This window comes from Amblyomma mixtum, chromosome 5 (genome assembly GCF_055824585.1).
Source record: "Amblyomma mixtum isolate Tamu chromosome 5, ASM5582458v1, whole genome shotgun sequence".
NCBI classification, from domain to species: Eukaryota; Metazoa; Arthropoda; class Arachnida; order Ixodida; family Ixodidae; genus Amblyomma; species Amblyomma mixtum.
The window spans coordinates 71,799,961-71,806,241 of record NC_143016.1 but is presented as its reverse complement, the minus strand read 5'-3'; positions in this window follow the sequence as shown (position 1 = coordinate 71,806,241).

Below are 6,281 nucleotides of genomic sequence, written 5' to 3'. Positions count from 1 at the left end.
TTGTCTTCTCCTCAAGCTTTGAAGACCACCTCAGAAGGCTTCGGATAGTGCTGGAAACGATCAAGTCTTCAGGCCTGACACTGAAACGAGAGAAGTGCCACTTCGCTTACGAGGAGCTGCTGTTCCTTGGTCACGTCGTAAGCAAGGATGGAGTTCGCCCAGACCCCAAGAAGACGGCTGCGATCGCAGAGTTTCCACAGCCTAATGACAAGAAGGCTATACGCAGATTCCTTGGATTATGCGCTTATTACCGGCGATTCGTCAAGAACTTTTCGCGCATCGCTGAACCTTTGACCCAACTTACCAAGGCTGACGTGCCTTTTAAATGGGAAAGGCCGCAAGTGGAAGCTTTCAACGAACTGAAGCGCCGCTTACAGTCCCCTCCTGTGCTCGGGCACTTTGATGAAAACGCCGAAACCGAAGTTCATACCGATGCAAGCAGTGTGGGCTTAGGAGCGGTCCTTGTTCAGAAAAATGGCAGACAGGAGAAGGTTATCGCGTACGCTAGCCGTTCACTGTCGAAAGCCGAGGCCAACTACTCGACCACCGAGAAAGAATGTCTCGCCATTATTTGGGCCACGTCGAAATTTCGCCCCTACCTGTACGGACGACCATTCAAGGTTGTGAGCGATCACCATGCTCTGTGCTGGCTAGCCAATTTGAAAGATCCCTCCGGCCGCCTTGCTCGTTGGAGCCTGCGCCTTCAAGAATTCGACATAACTGTAGTCTACAAATCTGGCCGCAAGCATTCCGACGCAGACTGCTTGTCGCGAGCCCCCGTCGACGCAGCACCGGAAGAGGAAGACGACGACGCTTTCTTAGGACCGGTAAGCGCGAGCAGTTTCGCGCAGCAGCAGCGCTCGGATCCTGAGTTGCAAAGCCTGGTTGATTATCTGCAAGGCAAGACCGCATCGCCTCCCCGAGGGTTCAAGCGCCAACTGTCGTCCTTCGTCCTTCACAATAATGTCCTTCTGAAGAAGAACTTCGCGCCCAACAGGACAGTGCATCTTCTTGTCGTGCCCAAAAATCTCAGGCAAGAAATTATGCAGGCATGTCATGATGAGCCGACTGCAGGACATCTCGGGATTGCTCGCACGTTGCACCGCATCCAGGAGAAGTACTATTGGCCGCGGCTAGCTACCGACGTTTCGCATTACGTGAAAACGTGCCGTGAGTGTCAACGACGCAAAACGCCTCCGACTAGACCAGCCGGACTCCTGAACCCCATACCACCGCCAACTAAGCCCTTTCAGCAAATCGGGATGGACCTACTCGGCCCCTTTCCTACTTCATCATCAGGTAACAAGTGGATCATCGTGGCCACCGACTACATGACCCGCTACGCCGAAGCAAAAGCGTTGCCTAGTGGTACCGCAACAGAAGTTGCAAAATTTTTTGTCGAACAAATTCTCCTCCGACACGGCGCACCCGAAGTACTCATCACAGACAGAGGAACAGCATTTACAGCGGAACTGACGCAAGCCATTTTAAAGTACAGCCAGACAAGTCATCGGAGGACAACTGCCTATCATCCGCAAACCAACGGACTCACAGAGCGTCTGAACAAGACCATCGCAGACATGCTCTCCATGTTCATCGACGCCGAACACAAGACGTGGGACTCTATTCTGCCCTACGTGATCTTCGCCTATAATACTGCCACCCAGGAGACAACCAGGTTTACTCCATTCGAGCTGGTATACGGCAGGAAGCCCACAACAACACTCGACGCAATGCTCCCGCACGTTTCCGACGAAGACAACCTCGACGTCGCCGCCTACCTTCATCGCGCCGAGGAAGCCCGAAGACTTGCACGGCTTCGCATTCAAGACCAGCAGCACACCGACGCCCGACGCTACAATCTGCGCCGACGAGACACGCATTACAAGCCAGGTGATCGGGTTTGGATATGGACGCCAGTTCGCCGCCGCGGATTGAGCGAAAAGTTGCTGCGACGCTACTTTGGCCCGTACAGGGTTCTCCGTCGCATCGGTGACCTCGACTATGAAGTCATCCCCGACGGCACGACAGCATCTCAGCGACGCCGCCCACGCCCGGAAGTCGTACATGTCGTACGCCTGAAGCCATATTATGAACGCTGAAGGACTCGAAGTTTCATTCTCCGTGTTTATTTTCATTTTAAAGCATCGAGACGATGTTTCTTTGGAAGGGGGGTAATGCCACGTATCATTGTAGTGTTTGTTCGTTCACGCTCAAGGCTACAGGAAAGGGTTGTTATCACTTTTGTTCGTGGCGCGAGAAGCGACCAGACTAATCTCGATTGATCGCAGCCATGAAGGGCTGCATCTAGGTTTTTCTAGATTACTGTAGATGATCTTGTCCTGTTATCTGGAAGTTTCCTTGCCGCCTTTAAATTGAGCGATGCCGCGAGCGGCGGACATTCGTAGTTCGACGACCGCCGAGCACGCCTGTTGCTTACGCCGCCGCCGAGTGATTCAGTTCTTTTGAGGGCGCAAGTCAGCCCAAATAAAGAGCTGAATCACTCGGCGGCGGCGTAAGCAACAGGCGTGCTCGGCGGTCGTCGAACTACGAATGTCCGCCGCTCGCGGCATCGCTCAATTTAAAGGCGGCAAGGAAACTTCCAGATGACAGGACAAGATCATCTACAGTAATCTAGAAAAACCTAGATGCAGCCCTTCATGGCTGCGATCAATCGAGATTAGTCTGGTCGCTTCTCGCGCCACGAACAAAAGTGATAACAACCCTTTCCTGTAGCCTTGAGCGTGAACGAACAAACACTACAATGATACGTGGCAATATCCACGTCAGTGGAATCGCCACGGTGCACAAAAACAGATGTGGACTGACAGGAAGACGACACAACTTTGTAGAGGTCAGCACCTCAGCACGAAGTGTCCTGGTCTTGCCATTGTCTGTTTTTCTAGACTGTGGAGAATTCCAAGTTTCTGCATCGTCACTGCGAGAGCGGTAGCCTGGGCCCATAGCAGCGTCTGCAACCAAACTGTTGCTTACTTTTTCAAATTCCCAGGTCCTCTACTTGCATGCTAGTACAGTTCATCCTCGAAATGATGAAGTCTGTAACATCCGCATTTTAATTCGTACCTTAAAATCTGGCTACATAATTTATCTCTCCATGCAAGGAATCCTTCCAAATGCGTTGTGAATCACTCATGGATAAAAGAAGCCCAGTGCGGACACGGCGCAGTTCCGGACAAGGAGACGCACGGAGAATGAGACCGGGAAAGGGCCATGCCGATAGGAGGAGCCAAGTCGAGGGAGCCGAAAGAGGCGAGAGCCGAGGCAGCCGCCAGAAAGGTGAGATATGCTACTGGCTGTAAATATCTGCTGTGCATTCGCGCAAATGGCATCCCTCCCCTCCTTTATTTCCTTTTATTTGTCTAGTAATTGCCAAAGTGTATGACGCCGCGGTGGCTCAGTGGTTATGGTGCTCGGCTGCTGGCCCGAAAGACGCGGGTTCGATCCCGGCCGCGGCAGTTGAATTTTTTGCGAGGAGAAATTCTAGAGGCCCGTTTATTGTGCGATGTCAGTGCGCGTTAAACAACCCCAGGTGGTCGAAATTTCTGGAGCCCTCCACTACGGCGTCTCTCATAGCCTTAGTCGGTTTGGGACGTTAAAGCCCATAAACCAAAGCAAACCTTCTTTTCCAGTGAAAGTATTGGGTAGTCTGATGCTTCCGCGCTTTCTTCTCCAACAGCCGCGTTGCACCTTGTTCGTTCATTCCACCACAAAAGAAATGCATTGTGGTTCATGTTGCGAACTTGCCTCAACACATCTATCGCTTCCGAAAAGTGCATTTCAAATTTATGCTCAAGTTAAGGCATTTCTGGAGTGACAGGATTGAGAAGCATTACTATTTCAATGATAAAGCTGCCAATTATCATACCTACAATGGACCGACCTCATATTCAAGTTGGCTTTGCCACAATGAGCTGTGCCCTAATTATGGCATCACTGGCCATCAGTGCAACGAAAATAAGCCGCTAATCTGTGCATTGCTGCTTAGCTGGTGCATATTGTGCTGTTACGAGAACGCTGCCAACAAATTCCTCAGCTTCCTGCTGGTGAGACAATCGTGTTTAACCCTAAAACAAAGGGCCCTTTGCTTTAAGCCACCTAGTTTCAGCTTTAAAAGTTTGATTGCTCGTGTTTGTGCTCATTCCCTGCTGTTGGGTGTCGATGGCAGTAAACTGGTGCCATAATGGGGCTTTTTTATGAGTTATACCCAACAAAAAACCCAAGCACAAACAGCATTCCAGCAACCAAGTACAGCTGCGGATGGATTTTTCAGGCTTGGTTGGACATGAAAAATGGCCGGGATAATTGAATGGTCCAAAAAATGTTTAGCGGTTTTTCAGTGATCTCCAAAATTACTAGTCAAAATTAACGAAGTCTAAAAAATTTCTCGGTGAATGTGCTTTGTTGCTGAATGGAATTGTGATGCATATTTTATTGACATAGGAGGCGCCAGCCATAACTGGCTGTTGGACTATCTAGCTGTGGGGTACCAGTATGCAGTGCATATGTGCTGTCCCCATTCCTTCTTATGCCCAGCTCTCCATCACTGAGCCAGTGACCGGTGTCGCGAAAAAGAGGACGGATAGCTCTATTGGCAAAGGCCCAAGAGACGGTGTAGCTGAGTTTATAACTTTCCCTCCCTTTTTAATTATGCCTATTGGCAAACAATTCGAATAAAAAAAAAGGCCTTATTTTTTTTTTTTTGCTCTGGTTCGTGAGTCTTTCGGCAATTCCCTGCGGATAGGCACCCTGAGTTATAAAATGGACGCACGAGGAGGAGGTGAACAATAGTCACGAAAGGAAAGGCATGGACTCATCTCGGCGATAGCCCACACAGTCAAATGGCCGCTTCACGAAAGCCTGAACTCATACGTCGAAGTGTGTTTTACTTACGTGCATTTGCTTTCCATGTTAGACTGTGACACACACAAACACAACCGCCTTGTTTTTTCCACATGACTTGCCGCTTGCCTTAAAGTTTCTTTGGAATATATTAATCGGGAATTTTCTCTCTGCTATAACACTGAAAGCCTTGTCAGCAAGCACTTTTTTTCCGCATATGGCTTGCAGTGTCTTATATGAAAGCAGGTCGTATGCAGTGAAAAGAGCGTTATGCATCTGGCGAACAAGACACATCGGCGCGAGTTTAAGCAGGTGGCAGTTAGTTTTCGCTTAGCCGATTTAATCCACGTTCGCACATTGATCCCGTAAAGCTGGACTGTTCTTTCATATGGCTACTTTAACGGCGCGCTGCTTATACACTGTTTTTTTTCCCCATGCCATTTTCCTCGTGCTGTTATTCGCTGTAACTCCCTCCCACCTCACCGATCTTCGTGTTGCTCTGATGAATGCTCTTTTGTCACTTGTTGTTCCGAATTGAACTTTTTTTTTATTTGGCACTTACCTTGCTTTATGGGTAAAGAAAATTAAAAATTATGCAGCAGAAATATGTGAATGGTAACAAAATGGAGCCGAACACACAAAAAACTTGCGCTCGATATACACGCACAGCGAAGTCATTACGTGCATTCAGCATCGATGATTATCTAAATTTCTTTGCCTGTTAGCTGGGCTGGTGAAAGATGATATGCTTTGCACTATATTGAAGAAAGCGGCCGAAACAAGTTTTGAATCAAACGTAATCCGAAAATCACTGTCTGTTCGGCGATTTTAGGGCACATCAGTTCATACCAACCCTGAACCTAGCCACGAGCCCTTTTCCACGGCGTCCCTCATAACCCACTCGGTATATCGAATAAGCGCAACTCACCTTACTATAAGACGCGTAAAAGCTTTTATTGCGGCTGCACAAGACGACCTCAAGAAACGCTGTATCCTGAGAAATTGGTCATGATTACTATAATGCATTATCTACTGGTAAGCGCTGGGGTTCTATTTTCGGAAAATATCACCTATATTAGGCTACCAACGGTACTCATTGTTGCTTTTAATAATCATAATAATAATGATAATAATAATAAATTTATTCTGCCTCTGTAGAAGAAACCATTAACTCTGTGCATCCCTGTTTGTGTTCTCACAGGTTGACACCATCTCGATCATGACCTCGTCTTCTCGCAGCTTCCGGCATAAGTGAAGAAAACAGGCCGGCGCTTGATGTGCCTCCCACCAACGACAAATCAGGGACCGCGTCCTGCATATTCAACATCATCGATTTGTTTTACGATATTTAGTTCTTGCAGTATTGTAGTGAAAGCTTATAGACATCCCCTTTGAGATTACAGCGTTTTGAAACATATATT